Consider the following 21,879-nt stretch of genomic DNA (forward strand, 5'->3'; position numbering starts at 1 on the left):
CTGTCGTGCTAAGAAAAACCGACGTATGATCATTCGAATGTTGCCTAATTCCTCTGGAAAAATATTTACTTATGAAGAATATAAACTTAAGAATATTTATCTCCGAAATTTTCAGGCTCATTGGATAAAATTGCGAACATCATTCTCTGAAAAATCGGGAGAAAGACTTTCATCAATTTTTCCGGAAATTCGTGATTTGTCAAAGGAAGTTTGGCAAAATCTGGAGGCTCACACGGCGTTTGTGTTTGGCGCAATGCGTGAAGTATTCATGTAGTCTTGTAGGCACTGTGCGTTTCAAGCCGCGCCGCGCCGACCGCTGTTGACCGTGCTGTGTTTGACGCAATGCGTGAAGTATTCATGCAGTCTTGTAGGCGCTAATATGTGTTACATGCCGACCGCCGCGCCGCGGGCTTCTCCTTTTCACCTCAAGTCCTCGTCATCATTTCTCTCTGCGCCGCGCCGCTCCAGGCCAAATTACGTGTTTGGTTTCTCTATTAACTCAACTAATTAAAGAAGCGCAGTCTTTTATATCACCGAAATACGACAAAATTAGAAATTAATGAACTCTCAGGAAATGAGAGATTTTGTCACCTTTTCTTGTTTGTAATTTTATTCTGAATCCGATTGTTTTGTACCTGCATTTAAAAAAATTGCAAAATTCGCCGCCCCCTAATTTTGCCGACATGTGCCGTGGCCCATGTGGCCACCCCCTTAATCCGGCCCTGATATCGCATCGATTCGCTCGATAATTTCAGCTAGTCGTCATTTTTTTCCGAATTTTGAGATCGCACTTCTGCTGTCATGAGACTGAAGAATTCATGCACCAAATTTGACAAAGAAATTCAACGCGATAAAGGCGTGGTTTTTTAGAGGAAAAATATCGCATTCGATACTGATCTCGAAACTGCACTCGAATGCGATAATTTCCCTCTAAAAAAACTACGCCCATTTTACGTTGAATTTGTTTGTCAAAATTAGTAAGTGAATTCTTTAATCCCCGGCAACAGAAATGCGATCTTAAAATTCGAGAAAAATGAAGAGTAGCTGAAAAATGGAACCAATCGATGCGACATATCGCACATCACTTTGACACAAAATATGGCATCCATCGAATCACCTTAAAGTCAAGTAAGGAATATATTCAGATTAAACCATGGGTCGCATTTTCAGCATTTTAATACATGTCTATTTTAAATTCTAATATATCTAAAGATGGGGATTGAAGATTTAAGAAGTATAATTCTGGGGGTGCAATTGCTATAAGCCTCTCACTTTTTTTCCCGCAAAAATGAAGGCCCGGCAATGTCCAGCATGAGCGGTGATGGCCAGATAATGATGATGAACATGAGCCGACGGACCCAAATCAGTCGAGCATATCATCCACCGGGATACCACCCGCCGCGCGCGTCCTATTCGTAATCAAATAAACCTAAGCGTTTAGACCAGGTGAGTCGAGGGTTGAGGGTAACAGGTTAAATAATTCCGAGGCAACAGGTTGAGAAATAATTCAACGTTCCCCGTTTTCTCCCCTTGGCGAGGGGCGAGTGTGATGAATTACCTCGGCCCCAGTTGCCGAGTTTGTCCTTTTTTAATAACTTTTACAGGGTTATAAGCACGCAACAAATGATGTTCCTCGTGCAAGCCGGAAATCGTATATTTTCTAGTCGCGGAATGTCGTTCAATTTCGGTTAAACCAATCTCTTTAGGTGAAAAATGAAAATTGTTCATCATGAACTCGCATTTTTCAACGTGAAGACACTCTCCATAAATCGAAAAAAAAACCATCACCCGACGATAGGATTAAAAGAGTGGTGAGTGAACCAAGGGCGCACAGTAGATCGAGTCCATAAGAAAGGTCGAACATGAAATTTTGGACTAAGACTGCAAATTTTGACGTTTATTTCGTTACATCTTAAATTTCAAGGGGTGCCTGCAGTAGGAAATTCCACGAGGAAACCAATGGAACAACTTTTAGACCTCGGAGTTTTGTATAAACGGAGTTCACTGGGGGAAAAATCGCTTGGATCTAGAGTACAGATTGTTGAAAACATTGACAAGAGAAAATACTCTTGATTCTATCGGACTTTTTTCCTGAATCAAAAGGAAAGCCGCCTAAATCAAAAGGCTCGGCTCTTCGATTCAAGGAAAAATCCGACTGATCAGTCGGACTGAATTAAGAGTACTTTTCCTTGTCAATGTTGTTAATAGTCCGGACTATAGATCCAAGCAACTTTTTTTCCAGTGAGCCTTATAAGTTTCGGACTTTTTCCGATCTATCCATTGGCGGGTCCAGCGAATTGGAAACATGGTCTTTTCTCCATTTAAACCTATGGAAATGTATCGAATCATAGAGGGGCCAGGTGCTCCGAGAAGAATCGATTATTTGACATAAGTTTAGAAGGAGAAAATCCGGTGGTGCCAATTTGCTGAATCCGCCTCGATCTGGATCTCTCCTATTTACTCGGTCCACTGTGGGGCGGGCCGAAAAAACCGAATCGGGCAAGATTAGGCCGAATTAAAAGGAGCATACAGAGGGGACAGAGGGGCCTGGAAGGGAAGGGGAGGGATAGGGGTCCGGAGCACGAGGCCCCGAGTGTAATGAAAACCCGGGCCCGGGGAGGATGGCCGGATGCGGTGAAAGACCTTGATCCCGTCGAGTCCAGCCCCGTGTTGCCGTCCCCCAGCGGCGAGGCGCTAATGATCGATCATCGATATTTCCCCCATTTGAAGCCATGGTAAAGAATCGATTCGTTGTGGACACCCTGTTAATCGATTAATTTCCATGGCTTGAAATGGCGGACGAATCGATATCTCGCACAGCCCGGGGGTCCCGGCCAAATTCACGGGAGCAGCAACGCCGCGCTCCAGGATCCAGAATCACCGCCGCGGTGTTGTCATGTTGCCTTGAAACGAGAATTTGTCCCGTTCCGCATGACCGTGGATCGTGTTTGATACATCGAACAGGTGGGATAGTATAGAGTCCCTTTATACTGAGAGTCAAGACAACACCCCTCATGGAGTCACATACGGGAATAAAGATTACAGAAATTGAACGTTCTTAGTAATCTTTGATCGGCCCATTCTTAAATTCCTTTCTCCGCTCCTTCTCTCATTTCGTTTGTTCCTTGCCGAACCCGTAATTCCCTGGTCCATTCCAGATTATAATCTTTGCAATCGGTGAAAATGTAATCTTTATTCCCGTTTGTGACACTGTGAAGGCCTAAAATACGGGAACCAATCAGAAATGGATTCACATTGTCTTGACTCTCAGTATAAAGGGACTCTAGGATAGTATCGATATCGAGTGGTTCAACTTGTGAGTAATCTGCGGGAACGGGTTTTTTGTGGTAGATTTTTTATTCTAATGAGTCCAAAATGGCGATGAAAGGTGAAATTGTTGGGGGATTTTCTCATTTTTGGCTTGTTCAGCTTAAATCCTAAATTTTTTTGTTGGGGTTATGTTCTATTGTTTTGAATCAAACGATACATCGAACGACTATCGAATACGATCCGTTGTGCGAAACCACGCACGTACCTAAGTTCGTCGTTCCTCGGACGAAGGAACGTATAGCCTCATGCCAAAGTTGTGGAATTGACTCGAACAGTGCAATTTTTTGCAATGTGCTTGTGCAACAAAGTTCAATTCTTCAACAATTTCTTCACAAAGTTCTGATTATTTAATGAGATCGGAAGAAAAACAGGAAACTTTGTATTTAGAAATGCCCTAAATTCTTGTCATCCCCTATTCCCCTACGGTTTCAAAGTTAGAACTCATCTTGAATCCTACTCAAGGCTCCAATAAATTCCTCGTGTCCCGGACAAGGAAACGTGACTCCATTCTAAGGTTGCAAACTTGTTTCAAACAATTCAATTTTATACAGAGACATACCGTCCAATTTTCTTTTATTTTTGCATGAGATTAAGAGGAGAATCATTGAAATTTTCGGTTAAGAGGCCCAAAATTCTCCTGGTAAAAATGTAATTTGCGAAAAGAAATTTGGCAGCGTGGAAATGTAGAAGGTCTTTTCGTGAGGGAGACGAAAAATTGGGATGTTTCGCACCTTTCGCTCCGATTTTATTTTTTCAAAGAGGGACGAGCCACCTTGATAGAGTGAAATGTATACAGAATATTCTTCCTAGAGAGATAGATAATCACGAGAGTTTTTGATGAATTACGTTTAACTAGTTTTCTAAGAAAAAATAAAGTATGACAGGAAGTCTGCAACGTCGCAAACGATGATACGCGGTTTGGCCTTTAGGCAATGAATATATTTTAGAAACTCCGCACTGATGTCTCCGATGGTGAAAAAGTGCCTTTTGGAAGTCATCAGATTCGCGCAATGATGACTTGTGACGAAAAAGTTGGGCAACGGACCACTAGAAAAGATACCAGAAGCATTTTGATTTGTGCCATCTCTTTAACATTTCACGTAGAACACGATTCTCAGGACGTATAACTATGCTCGTTAAGCATGACTTAAAAACTAAATTCGTGAATAGATATGAAAAGTTAAGGACACGCGAAAATGCGCGAACGCTTTGAGTGACTTTAACGCGAGGTAGAAAAGTAAACTATATAGCCAAAGCCACAAGAATCCTTAAAGTTTGCTAATTTTGCCACTAAATCCAAATTATCTATGATGGATCAAGTGGGTGGGGGATTAAGGAACACATAGTTTGCTATGATACATGAGATTTTAGCCAAAGATTTATCTAGGAAAAAAGGCGGAATTTGCCATAATCAAAGAATTCAAGTACCAAAGATAGAATTTTAAATAGTTCAATATTTTGTGTTATTTTTTAAAATAAAATAAAAATAAATTTAGACTGTTCATGGGCATATTTAAAAGAGCCGCGGGGTGGGGGCCTGCCCTCCCTCTCAGAATTGAAAATAGTATAATCTACCTCGCCCCCAGAAATTTTGGACGGTGGAAGAAAACCTTCAAGGTTAACTTTTGGTTTAAGTTTGGCACAAGATTTTAAAATTGACGAGGATACGGGCAGTCATCCAGCGCGTTGGTGCATACGGTAAATCCTTCCACCCAATTGACCATCAATTCGTGATACCTGAGATTTGCTTTGGTTGCACTGCGCGTGGGTCAAGGATGGGGTGCGGGAAAAAATAATCCGCACTAAATGACGTCATTCATCACCGTAATTCTCGAAAAATATCTCGTAACTTTCAAATTATTGATGCTTTATTTAAAAGCTCGGCACTTGGACAGCTCTTTTATGGATTTGCAATGCTCACTCTGGGCGTGCATTTAGTTCGCGTGGGGAGGCGTGGCGTTCAAAATGTTTCTCTCTCAAATTGTGTGTACTAATACCTGACATCTACTGCATCAAAATGCTCGGAAATTCCGGAAAACGTCCAAAAGTTCCGGAAAAACGTCAGAAATTCCGGAGAAGCGTCCAAAATTCCGATAAAACGTCATAAATTCCGGTAAAACGTCAGAAATTCCAGAAAAGCGTCCGAAATTCCGGTAAAACGTCCAAAATTCCGGAAACATCAATTGATCGACCGACAGTCGAATCTTTCTCCGAAAGTGGTGAAAAATGACCTTGCGCCTGACCTCGAATCGTGGAAATGAAATACATCCTTAGATCTGACAACACAGTCGAGAAGCACTTGGACTTGGAGGGTTTCAGATCGAGCGACCGTCCGGGAGGACGCGCACCTCTCGAACTGTGGCATGACCGCGGGACTCGAACTGTGCATTCTGCTCTGTGACCGAATTAACATCGACCAGCTTTTTGCCGATGGTTGCAATGTATGCAACCATTGTTTACATTTTGCGAGCATATGCTCAGGTACCAACTTAAAGTTCTTTGACCCCGCGCGGACCGTATAGAATAGCTTGGAGCAGCGAGACTAACGTTGCAGACGCGTTGTTTTATCGTTGGTTTATGATAATATCATTAGTTGAGATGGTCCGGAGCTCCAGAGGTTGATTAGAGGTTTTCAATGCGCAGAATCTGCGTCATCAATATGGGGAGAGTGATGTGTCCTAAAAACTGTTCGATTCTTGCAATTTTTAGAGAATACGAAAATTTGAAAGGCATTGAACGAGATTTGAAACACATGTCAGACTAAGGTCAAATCTATTGAAATAGCGCCGTATCCGCGGTGCTTAATTCTTTAAAAATTTCTATTTTTCTGCTCATCACGAAAACGACTAATTTAAATTATCCTTCAACAGCGTATTTTAAGAGAGAAATTACTTTCAACAAGGTATTTTTCCTTTGGATTGAAGACTTCTGATTTTACAGAAACAAACACAATAGCTATGAGGTCATATCTACAATCAGCGAAAAAAAAGATGCTGTAATAACATCCCGGTGTTACGGTTGTTAAAAAAATGTGCGACAACTCCTAGATGTTGCTATTAACACCCTGGCAGTTAACGTAGCATGATAGGATGTAAAAGTAACATCCTAGGATGTTACTTTAACAACCAGAGTGGTAATGACAACATCCAAGAGTTGTCGCACATTTTTTTAACATCCAGGATGTTACTACAGCATCTCTTTTTTTTCGGTGAACTTTGTGCTTATATAGACATCTTTGAAAGTTTCAAGTGCAATAATTTTTGTACTGGCCAAAGTTGTGAACCTAACAAGCTGCTTTGCCAGAAGAATGTCGAAAAAGACTTGATTCGATAAATTTAAGCGGTAATTTTGAGAATATTTTTGCCGTCGGAGACATTCGTGCATAAAAAAAAACCATGCGTGAGTCGTGGAGACATGCATGAAAGGATCATGGCCTCGGTTTGTGATGGCTCAGGACTCAGAGATTGCACTCATAATAATGATTAAACAACTAAAAAAAAGGTGAATGCTGACGATGCAATTAAAAGATATTTCGAGGGAAAGTATAGGGAAAGGTCCACAGCTCTGAACTTTTTAGGATTGAATCATTCAAGTGATCACTGCCAGAGACTTATACGCGTGGATAGGAAAGCAACCGCTCTGTGGTTTTTTTTAAGATTTACAGAAACTAATTTAAAATAGGTTGACAATGACGATTAAACTTATCTTACAGCAGAGTTACTCCCTCAAAGCAAAGTTAAGTTGTCTATAGGCCCGAAAATATTTGGGACATAATTTGCCGTGTGACTTATTTCTATGTGGATGTGGCACATGACCGTTTGGTTTGAGTGCCAAGCTCGCGAAGCAAAAAATAGGTCTACGGTTAAGTATTTGTCTTTCATAGACTGGACAGTTATTTCTACACAGATATGCTCCTAATTTGTCCATTCATGTCCTCTGTGAGTCACTGAATTTGAATAGAGTTTCAGAGAAAGCCTCATTCAGATGTATCTGGAGATTTTATAATTGTTTGAAAGTATTGTACTCAAGTTAGAGCAGCCAGAAAGTTGACGTCCAATCGAGGAGTTTCGGAAAAGACCCAAATTCGAGGTCAACTACGAAGGGGGGGGGGGGTGAGTCAAGAGCTTATAACGGCCAATATGATTTTACACACGTACACATCGGTATAGCTCTATGTAATTCGAATTTTCGGAGCCAAAAAATTGATACTTATGGACAATACACAGAACAGAGGTCTGCTCACCTATTTCCGGCAAGGTATTCGTCTTGTCGGATATTGAAATTAGGGAACCATTCCTGTCTTTTTTTATGTTATGATTAAAAATCAACCACATTTCTTTAATTTGTAGTACAGAGTGATTGGGCTGCTTATGAAATTCAACGGCTTATTTGAAGAACTGAGAACTCGTTGATCAATGTTCAAACATGTTCAAGCAAAGCCGCTATGCAAATTGCAGCTTTAGCGAACGCAAAATCCTCCGTAACCACTATCAAGCTTATGTGGCTAACTTTGCACAGACACACACAAAAGAGCGAACAATAATCGTTCCCGACACGAGGGAACGTAACAGCATTCCAATGTTGCTAAACTGACTCAAACAATTCAATTTTTGACGAGAATAAATCTGCATAATTATTTTTCGTCCAAATTTTGTCTAATTTTTTCACGAGAACCGAGGAGAAATCGGCGAAATTTTCAGTTGGGTACTCTCAAAATTCTCCCGGTAAAAATGGAATCTGCGTGGAAAAATCTGGCAACATTAGAATGTAGTTAAGTTCTTTCGTGAAAGAAACGACGAGTTGTCAGCAGAAAAATATCGACGCCCGCTTGAAAGTCGCCAGAAGCTTAATGTTCAAATGTTTATTAATTTGCGGATTGTTTACGTACAGTCCTCGTCCGATCGACCGACCATCATTGGCGTGGCGTGCTTTGCGATACATCGATTGTTATGCCGTTTATGCCTCTCACACGTTTTCTCGCTTTCGATCTCCATTCTGTCACACGTCAAATCGCGTGACGACTCTCCTTCTCGCTCTCATTCCTCAAGCAGAGATTATGAGGAGTGATGTCATGAGATGAGCATTGGAATGCGGGATTGTTCGATTGCATGCAGACTAGAACTGAAATTGCGACAATGCGAATTTACGAACTTTCCGCTAGAATCTGCTGACATAGAGAGAGGTCGAGGACTTGAGTAGTTATTTCTCCCAAAATATTGAAAATCCGTGAACTCCTCGCCATGAATTTACAGAATTCCGTAAACTGTCAAAATTTGCCTACCGGCCTAGGCATTTGATCAAATGCCTGATTTAACTAATTGCTTTTGACACATAAATTTTCAAGTCTTAACTCTTCCAATAAAATGACAGACTTTTCCAGGTTTTCCCTTTCTTTTCAAGAACTAATTCTTCTCCCAAGCATTTTCTACCGACCAAGGCATTTGATAAAATGCCTGGTCTAACTAATTGCCTTTGACACATAGATTTCCCAAGATTTTTCAAGAACTAGTTCTTCTCCCGAGAATGTCCTACCGACCAAGGCATTTGATAAAATGCCTAATTTAACTAATTGCCTTTGACACATTAGATTTTCAAGTATGAACTCTTCCTATTGAATGACAGGCTTTTCCAGGTTTTCCCTTTCTCTTCAAGAACTAGTTCTTCTCCCGAGAATTTTCTACCGACCAAGGCATTTGATAAAATGCCTAATTTAACTAATTGCCTTTGACACATAGATTTTCAAGCCTTAACTCTTCCAATAAAATGACTGACTTTTCCAGGTTTTCCCTTTCTTTTCAAGAACTAGTTCTCCTCCCGAGCGTCTTCTACCGACCAAGGCATTTGATAAAATGCCTGATTTAACTAATTGCCTTTGACACATATGTAGATTTTCAAGCCTTAACTCTTCCAATAAAATGACAGACTTTTCCAGGTTTTCCCTTTCTCTTCAAGAACTAGTTCTTCTCCCGAGAATTTTCTATCGACCAAGGCATTTGATAAAATTGACACATAGAGTTTTCAAGTCTTAACTCTTCCTATGAAATGACAGACTTTTCCAGGTTTTCCCCTTCTCTTCAAGAACTAGATCTTCTCACGAGAATTTTCTACCGACCAAGGCTTTTGATAAAATTGATACATAGATTTTTCAAGTCTTAACTCTTCCTATTGAATGACAGACTTTTCCAGGTTTTCCCTTTCTTTTCAAGAACTAGTTCTTCTCCCGAGCCCCAAGCCCGAAGCCATGCGGTGCTCTTGTTTCGGCGTCGGGTGTCGGTGTTGGGCGTCGTTGGCCGGCGCGGGGCTTTGTTCCCGGTCGCGGGCGCGGGAAGACCAAGTCGAGGACGAAGACGGAGACGCCAGGTGAGGGATTAGGAACAATTATGTAGCCGGCGCGGCGAACCGGCATGCCCGGGTCTGGGCTGGCGCGGTGGTCGGTGCGGTGGTGCCCGCCGCTGCCGCTGCCGTACAGAGGACCCGGTCAATGGGATACTTCGGACATCATTCAGAAAACTTCAAAAGGCTGCATCTTCATTACACGGGGAAAAAACTTGCTGAAGTAACATCCTGGATGTTGAAAATCTGCGCGCCAACTCTTGAATGTTGACATGAACGCTACGGTTGTTAATGTAGAGTATTCATAACAATGTTCAAGAGTTGTCGCGCAGATTTTTAACAATGGGATACTTCGGACATGATTCAGAAAACATCAAAAGGCTGCATCTTCATTACACGGGGAAAGAAATTGCTGAAGTAACATCCCGGATGTTGAAAATCTGCGCGACAACTCTTGAATGTTGATATGAACGCTACGGTTGTTAATTCAACGCAGCTAGGATGTTACTTAAACAGCCAGAGTGTCCATAACAACATTCGAGAGTTGTTGATTTTTAACATCCGGGATGTTACTTCAGCAATTTTTTTGCCCCCGTGTCATACGGAATGTAAAGGTTTCAACATGGGTGGAACTTGGAACTTTTCGTGGGGGAGGGGGGGGGGGCGAAGTTGAGGTCTTATGGAACTCTGAAGTTTTCTGATTACGCATCCGAAAACTTGAGGTCCAGCGGCCGAAGTTCGGGTCAGACATCGAGGCACTTCGGTATGTACCGGAGTAGTTCAGATGTATGACCGACCCTTCGGTATGCATCGAAGTATTTCAGATGTCTGACCCGAACTTCGGCAGCTGAACCTCAAGTTTTTAGGTACGTGATCCGAAAACTTCAGGGATCCATATGATCTCAACTTCGGGTCCCACGCACGAAGTTTTTTTCTCCGTGTTCAAGAGGCAGCCCTTACAATTTAAAATGTGACGAAATGATCATTGAAATTTTCCAGTTTTGGTAAAAACGCCCATGTCCGACTTCTCGCCGAGACTCGTTGCACTGTGTGCCGCCTCGCCTCTTCATCTTCGTCTCTTTCGCCGCGGCTCAATGATTCCACCACTTCACTTGCATGAGCCCCGCGCCGCACTCGCGTCAAGGTCTCAGCCACAGCCACGAGCGTAAAGAATACGCAGGGCGAAGGGTTGCGAGGCGTTGTCGGATGGTGCATCGAAATCTACGAATTCCTGAAGACGAGCCATCGTCTAAGCGGCCCCTACAAGTTGGCAACACCAGGCTTCGCCCAATCAAACGTGCGACAACAAATGGAAATATATCGAGGTAAACCTAGAATCATTGGTTTTAAATGGTAGAGAAGCAGTGACTTAGACTTGCGAAAACTGCCACTGCCGTTATAAAGGGCAAGAATAGCGAAATGCGGTTGTTTTTGCTGCTTCGATGCTCATTTTCCGTCAGGAATCTACGGTCACCTTTTGCTTCTATTTATTGCCCTCTCAAAACTACCCCATGGTGGCCCATGAGATTCCCATGGGCGTCCGAGGGGATTTAATTGGGACCCGTTGGAACCCTTAGGATGGGGAAGTACACTTGATGGATACCCATGGAAACCCGTGCCATATTCAAATGGGATAGTTTTGACAGAGCGTCCTAAGACGACAAATCCTTAAGGAATAGGCACATCCATGCTCTAGGCTTTTGAAAATTTTCAGGGATTAAGACAGAAGGAATCTGTTGCTGAAGATCCGCTCGCCAGTTCAAAAATGAGTTGCCACTACTGCGATTCGAATTCTTGACCCTGTCAAAACGGTCCCATGGCCCCTATGGGAATCTATACTGAGAATTGGTCAAAGTTTCCAGTGGGACCCTGAAGCAGGGTGGCATGAAACGTGAGAGAGAAATGAAAGATTGAAAATTTCAGTGAAATATTTCATGAAATTTCACGAGGCTGTGAAATACTCGTATTTCATATTTTTCAGGGGCCTAAAGTATGCAACCTGCACTCAAACACACGCAAAAATAGAAAAAAGTCACAATTTTTACATTTTGCGAAACATGGAAAGGAACCGGTATTTTTCAATATTTTTCATACATTTCTGAAATTTCATGAAATATTTCACGTGAAATTTCAAGATTTTATTTTTCATGAAATTTTGCCACCCTGCCCTTGAGGAAACCTGAGATAAGTATCTGGGAATACTATGAGTTCCCTTGGGTCACTCTTGCTGCCCCATGGGATCCTGTTAGTCTCGTCAGTCAACCATGGGTCCTCATAGGACCGTTTCGACAGAGGTTTTTATCAGTTTAAATGTATGCAAGACAATCGTGCTTTTACCTCCTGCATACTTGAAAGATTATCGGTTGAATTTGATCGATGAATATCAGTGCTAAAATAGGGATTTATCGATAATAATCCAACGATCCACCTGCTGAAATCGATTTTTTACCTCGGATTTAAACGGCGGGAAATCAATATTGCCAACTTTGAGGAATCGCCACCGACCTGACAATAAGTTGACATTACATATTCCAGCACAGCACATTGAGGATCAGAGAATGGGGGTGGTTCTGCAGACGGACAAAATTGCTGCGAGGAGTGGAGAGGAGGGGTGGAGGGAATCTGCAGCAAGATCGAGAGTCTGCCCTTTGTCCTCAGCCTCTTGGTCCGCCTACGCTACAAGAAACTACCGATTTATCATACCCGTATATGGAAGAGATCCTCGTTGGAATTTGTATGAACAACTCGTCGTTCTTTTCACGAAAGAACGTAACTATATTCCAATGTTACCAAATTTCCTCGCAAACTGCACTTTTACCAGGAGGATTTGGGGAACTGCCAACCGAAAATTCCACCGATTTTTCCTCTGATCCCCGGCGAAAATCAGAGAAAATCTGGATGAAAATCGTGCAGGTATATTCTTGCAAAAAATTGGATGATTTAAGTCAATTTTGCAACCTTGCAATGGAGTTACGTTCCTTCGTCCGGGAGACGACGAATTGTATGACCGTTCCGTCTGCAGAAAAGGAACACCGTCGCACAGTGGATCGAGTCAATAGGATAGGAATTTGGAAACTTTAAACGCTCATAACTCCGCTTATACAAAAATTTGAAGTTCTAAAAGTGGTTCCATTGGTTTCCTTGTGAAATTTTCTTCTAGAGGCACCCCTTAAAATTAAAATTGTGACGAAATAAATGTACAATTTTACAATTTTTGTCAAAAATTACATATCCGCCTCCTTCCAAAGACTCGATCCATTGTGCGTCGTCCGCTTAGAAGTGTATCTGGACGATGAAGTCATTGTATGCAGTTCCTAGGAATTTTGCTAGAACTGAGCAAAATACTTAAAAATCGCTGTACAATTTGACTGTACATTTTGCTGGAGGGACATAGGCGAAGCCTGGGCTCCCCCCTCCCCCAGAAATCTGCTTGGCCCCTCCCAAGAAATGTAGGAAATTTTGCTACATGAATGCGTGACATATTTTTCACCTTTCAAATTTTACGACGATCAATTTGTCGGTAAGAATACCTCAAAATTTCTCTTAGGACGACGCGATTTTTTTAAAAGTATCCGGGGAGGCTTTTGAGCTGGAGGATTTCCACAGAAACCCTTCAATGGGGTGTTTTTAGTGTCCCCTGGACCTTCCTCTAACCATAAGAACAGGATGGTATCAGTTTCATGCCGTATTATATAAATTTTGAGGTCAGCGTCTCGGAAGTTTCTTTCTTACTTTCGTTGCACGTATCACGAATTTCTATTTGACAACCTTGAAGGGAAAAGGGGAAAAAGAGCATGAGCGAAATTAGGGGGAACCAAAGGTTGCCTGCCCCCAGAACTCCAATTGGCCCCCTGGAGCTCTACTTGCCCCCCTCCCCCTTCTCCCAGAAATTATTTTTATCCCATCCAGAAAACTTGATAGATATTCCAACATGAGAGCGTGGCATACGAGTATCTTCCATATCTGAGATTGAATTTCAATCAACTTTTTGGTAAGAAAAGGTCAAGATTTTTGAGACAAATCAATTTTTCAAAAATTTTACGGCGAGGCCCCTTGAGGCCTGAACCCCTTGTGGGGCTGTGGAAGGCCCTCTGAACCCTCATTCGGAGCTAATATCTCATTCGACCCCTTCGTTGGGGTGTCTTTCTATGCCCCTAAAATCCCCGCATCGAGGCACCCTCCAGGGCCCCCTTCTCGAAAAGTTCTTAGTTTCGCCCCTGAAAAAGGGGGATAATGTTCATTTCAGATTCGGTGCATGAGATATAAGACACACTAATCCTTCTTGTAAACTAATTTTCACTGGAAAAATAATTATTCCTCACGTAGGTGAAAGACCGGTTTCGATAACACACATCTCCCAGTCAGTGCTGCCAAGCTGCGAGGAAAAAAGAAAAAAACTGACATGTTCGATTTTAAAAAACCGCCGATATCCGGCCAATTTTTTCCCCTGTCTCGACAATAGTGAAATCGATGAATAAGGACCGAGACAAACTGACGTGCGAGGTGTGACGGGGCGAAAATGAAGCGGCGTCAACGGTTCGCGGGCAGACGCTCCGGCATAAACAGCGTATCTCCCTGCGATTCCTATTGCGGTTATGCGGTTCTGGTTTAGCGAGGCGAAGATGCTGACGCATACAGAAGCATATGCATAATATGAATGCGACGGTCATTGATCATGCCAACTGGACGTATTTCTGCCGAACGGAACTATGTGCATTATGACGTGAGCCGTGTTAAGCATGTCTTCTTGTGGGTCTCGGGGCTCATGTCTCCATGCACGTAGTTCCGTTTGGCATAAATACGTCCAACTGCCTTCAAACGGGCCAATCAATGTGCAAATTTCCCCTGACCGCGCGAACTGCAAGCGCACTCCCCGCCGGCTGATGCGCCCGACACCTGTCGCCGTGAGTTTGTGCCGGAAGAATGAGAGTTAGTTCCCGATTTTCTTTACGATCTATTCATCGCCAGGAAACCAAAACAGCGGCAATGAGTATTTTACCGCTTAATTGCTACTTTCATACTCGTTTGACGGATATTATCATTCAAGAGGAGGGTTAATTTAATTGTTTGCCCACATCGAGACTTGCACGATTTCAAAATCTCGAGAGGTTCTTTGGGTAGCATAGCAAGCATAGGCGGATCGAAGGCGCGCCCCCCCCCCCCCCCCCCTACGGGCCCGAAAAAATAAGGAGGAGAAACGGAAGAAAGAAGGAAGGGACGGAGGAAAGGGGGAGGAAGGACGCTTAAAGGTAGTTATTCAATTATTCATGTCAAAATTGTCTGAAATTGCACATTATAGATACCTACTTTAAAATTTCGACAATTTTCTCGAGGAAGCCGTCGGACCCTCTTTCTGCTCCCTGCTTTCAAAGGGTATGGATTCGCCGATATGATAGTAAGCCTCTCGGAGTAAACTTCGCAAGGGTGGCGTTCAGTAGGGGTCTTGTTCGGGGATAGCAGGAGGGAATTTGCCTTCACTGGAAAGAAAAGTCTCTTGGATCCAGGGTTGAGACTCTTCAAAAATTTGACAAGAAAAATTCCTCTCGATTTAATCGGATTTTCGCTTGAATCGAAAGGAAATCCGCTAAAATTAAGAGGCTTGGCTCTCGATTCAAGCGCAAATCCGATTGAATGAGGAGTTAATTTGCTTGTCAAATTTTTTAAGAGTCTCGATTCTAGATCTAAGGGACTTTTTTCTCGATTACTCCTGCGATTATAAAATTTGACGTCTCATTTTATACGTTTTTGCGTGTATTCCGAATTTTTTTTAGTTGCACCCAACTACAAGCAACCGTCAGCTCCTGCACTTGTAGCACATATTGGATTCGAGGATTACGTGACGCGTTTGAGAGAAAGGGGAGGGAGGGAGGTCTGCGACAATATGCTTCACGTAAAATATAATCTTAGAAGTTCACGTGAGATATCGACGGTGAAACTACCAAACCACGTATCTCGTTTGCGGTGTTTAAAAATCTACGCTCACATTTTATTTTTTTGAAGTAGACCAAATCAATATCATTCCTTGAAATTTTCACAGAATTTTCTCCGCACCAAGAGGAAAAATCACAGAAATTTTCAAGACTGGATGTTAAGTAGTTTTTCATTTAAAAAATAAAGAATGACAGGAAGTCTGCGACGTCGCAAACCGAGATACGTGGTTTGGTAGTTTCACCGTCGATATGCTATGAAATAGGTATCAAACATTTATGAGATACATATTTCAAATTGCAGCTCACCGGCAAAACTTTAAAAAGTAATCTGAAACGCCGTCGATATAGCTCGAAGATGCTTCTTGATGTACATATACTCATTCCCTGTGAAACAAGTCTCCCAGATGATGTCCCGAATTTTACGGTCGCGTGAAATGACTTACATGTATCATTGCACTGAAATGTTCGAACTATTATACCTAGTTTGCTTTTGTTGCAGTTCACCCTGCATCTCATCTTCATGGATGCAAAATTCTTGCAAGGTTAACATTCCGACAGAGGCGCCATTTCACCCAAAACCGAGGTAAAATTTGCCTTAAAAGGCCGGGAGAAACTTTCAACATATCTCAAATTGAACAAAACTACCTTACAGGTACTTATGGTACTTAAATCACGCATTTCCTCTCAACCCATTCTTTATGAATGCATAATTCCTGCAAGAGGTTGCGGCGGTCAATCAAGGGCGCCATTTCACCCAGAACAGAGTGAAAGACTGCGGTAAGGGGTAAAATTTGCTTTAACAGGAGAGCAACACTTTTAACATATCTGGAACTGGAAAAAAAATTTCCCAACGCAAGATTAGATCTCAACATATCCTTCTCCCCGCCGGCGCCCCTGCGTTCCGACCGCGGAATCGCTGAAAAAAAAAAACTCCGGCCGTGGGAGCCGAAATTACGGGCTATATAGATATACCGTCCGTTCCGGGCTCAAAGGCCGAAAATTCCGGCTGCTGGAGGCGTAGCTTCGATTGCTTCGGGTTCAGAGGCCGAAGCTGCGGTTCCAGCAGCCGGAATTTTCGGCCTCAGAGCCCGGAACGGACGGTACGTCTATATGGCCCGCAATTGCGGCTCCCACGGCCGGAGTTTTTTTTTCCAATGATGAAACAGGTGCATGGATGCACTCACCTTTTTCGACGGATGCAATTTACTCCTGACTGGGAGTTGAGAATTAGTCCAAAGCTTCCTGGCGCTGAATCCCGAAAATCACCGGCTACAAGCACAACAACACTAGAAACAACACAACAAGGGGCGACCGCGGGGTACGTGGGGGGTTCCTCGGGGGGCGCACAATCACTGGGCAAGAGGGGTGGCGCGCGCGATAAGGCGGGTAATTAGACACAGCGCGACACGAAAAATGAGCGGTTAATGAGTCATGGACGGGCGAGGCGCGGACAGAGTGGCCATGCGAGAGCGAGATGCCGACCGGTGGCGAGTCGAGTCGAGTGTTTGGGGCCGGAGCTGGCTCGAAGCGCTCTCGAAGCCGCCGATTTTTGGAGAGGGGGGTCGAGTGTGTGGTCGGGGGACCGCGGGACCCAAGGGAGGAAACTACCTGTACCTGTTGCACCGCGCCGAGCCGCCGTCGCACTGTGGTACCCGAGCAATGTTTCAGAGGCATTGAATCAGGTTTCAATTCTCAAAACGCCCAGAATACGCACTGAAAAAAAAATCTCGGTGTATTTACTAAGAAAAGGGTAAAATTGCCGAGAATTCAGGGTTCTATTTGATCCCAGTGTTTCCTTGGTAAGATTACCATTTATGGAATTGGTAATTTTACCGAGAAATCTCGGTAAAATTATTGAACTTTCTCGGTAATTTTACTGGACCTTGGTAAAAACGCCAATATTTTTTATCGACCGTGGTAGAGTTACCGAGATAAAATGGCAAAGTTACCGGGCATTGATTACCAATAAAAGTGGTATTCTTACCGGAAAAAACAGAAAAAATACCGGTTTTCAGGTAAGCTTACCAGTCTGTCTTGGTAAAATTACCGATAATTGGTAAAAAAAAGTGAGATGGTAATGGTACCAACGGACCTTGGTAAAAACGCCGAGAGTTTTTTTTCAGTGCAGCCGTCCAAACTGCCGTACTAAGGAAAAACGCCGTAGGCGCCTTCAGGCATTGCCAAATTTCCGTTGGCAAATCACGAATTTTCGGGAAAATTTTTAAACATTTTTCTTCCGATTTTTCAGATAATTTTGTTCGCAATTTTACCTAAAGTTCTTGAATATTTCTCGGAGAAGTACTCATAACTGTCCTCAAAAATTAGCTTTTTATCGAAGGGAATTTGGCAACTCTCGAATGTTCATACGGCGTTTTTCCTTAGCACGGCAGCACGGAAAAACGCCGTATGAACATTCGAGAGTTGCCGAATTTCCTCCGATAAAATGTTAATTTTTGAGGAGCGCTGTGAATATTTCTCCTTTGAATTTTCAGATACTGAAGATTAAATTGCAAACGGAATTCTGTGAAAAATTGGGGGAAAGTGTCCACGAAATCCTGCGTATTTTCCAGAAAATTCGCATTTTATTGAAGAAAATTTGGCAACGCCTGAAAGCTTATACGACGTTTTTCCGTGATAACACGGCAGAATACGGCCGTCCACAGGAAAAACACCGCAACTGCAATCAAGACTTTGTATTTTTATTTCGCGCATGCTGTTCTATTACAAGAAAACGTGATCACTATGATGCTGCACTTTGTAAATCAGAATTCTCAGAATGGCATGCTACAGTTAATTTAAAGTTGAGAAGGATAAACGGTCGTTGATTTTTCGGTAGTAGAACATTTTTTCAATGAAAAACTGAACACATTTAGAATTGAGTTACGGTGTTTTTGCCGAGGACGGCAGAATAGAGGAAGGGTCGTTCTAGGGCCCAAACTGCATTTCCTTGGCTCTACAATTTATTGCTCATCGAGAGTCTACATTTTACGGAGTGCATCATGATTTGGTCATTTTTTATCTATTCCGAGTTTAATACGGGCCTAATCATGGGTCTGAAGGCCGTTTTCTTTTTAGAAAAATATGGGTTTTGCAGATTTGTACTCGAATACCAAAAAATTCCTATTTTTCGCGAAAATCGGCCTTTAGGTCCATGGTCAGGCCAGTAGATCCAAAAAGAGACCAGAAGTGACCAAATCATGATATATTCCGTCAAATATGGACCCACAATGAACAAAAAACCGTAGAGTAGAGGACAAGTAGCTACGATGGGCCCAAAAACGGTTTCTATCGATACCCGGCCTAATCATGACTCTGCAGGCCGATTTTGACGCGAATTTTTCAGCATTCTATCACAAATCCAAATTTTTTTGTCAACCTGGGATATCTGGTCCATGTTTAGGCCGGTATTAGACCCAAAAAGAGATCGAAAATTACCAAATCAAGATGCATTCCGTAAAATATGGACCCCAATGAGCAAAAGATTGTAGAGTTGAGGAAATCCAGGGTGGCCTCCTTTTAAGGGGTTTTTGGGGTCGCTTAGTTCAGATATTGCCGCTAGTCTTTAAAAAAATCACTTTTTCAAAATGACATTATTGCAAGTTACAGCTCCGAAGCGACACCGACTCGATGCCCACCGATAAACTTGTATTCCTGTAGATACAGGAGTCTTATCTACAGTATGTACAATCGTTCAACATCTTGAAATTTTTGTTCTTTTTTCGATGTATTGCCCTTTTAAATCGGACTATGGGACCATAGTGCGCCGCGTCGCACAATGCCGCAGTCATCACGCTGTTGCCATGTTGGTCCACCGCAGTTCATACAAGTCTGTTCACCTGTTCGGTCTCGGAAAGGATAACCTAGAATAAAACGTAAAATAGAACTTGTTCCATGCACCCTGGCTATGGCTGAGGTGGTTCCTGAATGTCGATTGTTGAGATCGAAAAATGGGTACCTATCTCCGATTGAGACGATGTAGAACTCTCCTCCATTATATTCATAGCAAAAAAAAAATAATAAATAAAATTATAAATGAAAAACAGTAGTATCTATTGTTTGTTGATGAATTTTCTTCCTGTTCAAAAATATAATCACTGGAAATTTCGAGTTACTCTTCTTTTGAATGAATAAAATATTCGCTCTTAATTTATTTCTGAGAAAGAAAACCCTCAAACGATTTCCGCAATTTTCTTAGAGATCTGTGGAATTTCTTCACTTTCAAAAAAGTCATGGGCATTCAACATGATACTATGGTTAGTTTTCTTTAGGAAAAATTGAGCAAAATCGGATGTTTTTTTTAGGCTGAGATGGAGGTCCGCTGTTTTCAACTGATTCAACTATCGATATTTCACACGGGAAAGGGGACCTATAATCCGTGGAGGTAAACCTGTTATTACAGCAAATTTTGAAAAGACTGGCCGGGAAACCCTTCCCGCTGTTTGAAAAATTAGTTATTAGCTGCTCTGCCGTGCTAAGGAAAAACGCCGTATGAACCTCCAGGCGTTGCAAAATTTTCTTTGACAAAACACGAATTTCCTGGTAGACTTATGAATATTTTCTTTCCAATTTTTCAGATACTTTTGCTCGCAATTTCTCCTAAAGTTTCCGAAAATTACATGGGAAAATATTCACAAATTCCCTCAAAAATGAACATTTTATCGGAGGCAATTTGGCAACTCTCGAATGTTCATACGGCATTCTTCCTTAACACGGCAGTAGCTGATATCATTTTTGCGCCTTTGAAAAGCTTAACGTCTCATCATCAAGCAGCACTTTTGTGTCCTGAATGCGGTCGGAACGTTTACACTAAAATTTGTTTCGATTTTCGGCTGATTCCTTCACTTTCAATTTTCAGCGTGGGAAATCAAAACTCTGGGAGTGCAGGCTTTTACGTAGCCGAATGGTGGTATACCGTAAATGTGACGTCTATTCGGAAAACACAATGACACGCTTTTACCGAGCGCAGAACCTTAATTTTAACACATCCGCAGTTCGCCTTCAATTTACAGTGTAGGCAAGACGAGCTCCCGCGTGATCGAATAGTGGTATCATCGTGAATTGGTGTGCTTGTACAGAACACGCACAAAAACTAGCTATTTACGGGGCAGGAGGAGGTTACTTTAACGCCATGTCAGTTCGCCTTCAATTTTGAGTGTAGGCAACACGAGCTCTCAAGTGATCGAATAGTGGTATCATCGTGAAATGACATGATTTTTCGGGCTATCGCGATATCAGTGAAAAGTCACTGCGAGTTTTGAGTAGCAGTTAGCGATCACTGTCCCTACTGGTGAGTAAAAACGTATCGCTCTGATTTTTTTTCGGTTCTCTCTGAAAGTTAGTTGTAGAGAGTAAAATAGTGAAAGCGCCAAAACTGCAGTTTTCAAATGCGATAAAAATTATTGAATAAGTTCATGCATGGTCTTTCAAGTATTGCAGTAGGAAGCATCAAATTGCAAAGTTGTAGGAGGCAAAGCATTCTGCCGTGCTAAGGAAGAACGTCGTATGAACATTCGAGAGTTGCCAAATTTCCCGTGTTGAAACGTGTGTTTTGACGACATTCAATGCATATGTGTGATTAAAATTTTTAAACATTTTAGATTAAATTGCGTAAAAAATTGTCTGGAAATTTTGGAAGAATATATTTACAATTTTCCTATTAAATTCGGTTTTTATCGAAGGAAACTTGGCAACGTCTGAAGGTTCATACGACGTTCTTCTTTAGCACGGTAGCATGGTACCAAGATGTGTTCTGGCTTAAAGGAAAGTGAAGGAAAAGCGGCAAAGAATATTGCGCAACCCCATACCGCCTCACCCATTGGGGGGGGGGGGGGGTGGTCTGAGCTTGCATTACGGTGTCTTACGGCCCAGTTTGAGAAACAACTTATATCTTCCAATGAAAATCATATTCCTCAGATATTTTTCTAGGTGTCTCGTTCCGCAAACACATAACTCAGAATTTGGTTTTTTTTTTTTTTTATCAGAAATGTTTCCCCTACTTCTTTTTACACACAAAATATTCTATGCGGCGGATGATTGTGATTGTGACTAATTTAAACAAAAACGGCGAATAGATTCACCAGCGAGGAAGCGCAATCTCAAAAGTCGGTATACTTACGTGCAATTTGTAGTAAGGGCTATAAAGTGGGCACATAGATTTTTTCAGAATATCGCGCGCTTCGAAAATAAAAAGCGCGACGGCCGTGACACACAAAAATGCTCCATGGAGTAATTTACCTTTTAAATCCTTCCAGAATTCTCTAAATTCCGAAAGTGACTGCTGTACGGT

At 42.3% G+C, this 21,879-nt stretch overlaps 1 protein-coding gene across 1 annotated transcript in view; it reads right to left on the bottom strand.

Annotated features, from left to right (window-relative positions):
- LOC109035303 (uncharacterized) overlaps positions 1-17,132 on the bottom strand; it is a 195,061-nt gene extending 177,929 nt beyond the window's left edge. The window contains exon 1 of the mRNA XM_072302352.1: positions 16,778-17,132. The gene's annotated coding sequence lies outside the window, so the exon portion shown is untranslated. The remainder of the gene's footprint in view (positions 1-16,777) is intronic.
- Between the last annotated feature and the right edge of the window lie 4,747 nt (positions 17,133-21,879).

This window comes from Bemisia tabaci, chromosome 7 (genome assembly GCF_918797505.1).
Source record: "Bemisia tabaci chromosome 7, PGI_BMITA_v3".
NCBI classification, from domain to species: domain Eukaryota; kingdom Metazoa; phylum Arthropoda; class Insecta; order Hemiptera; family Aleyrodidae; genus Bemisia; species Bemisia tabaci.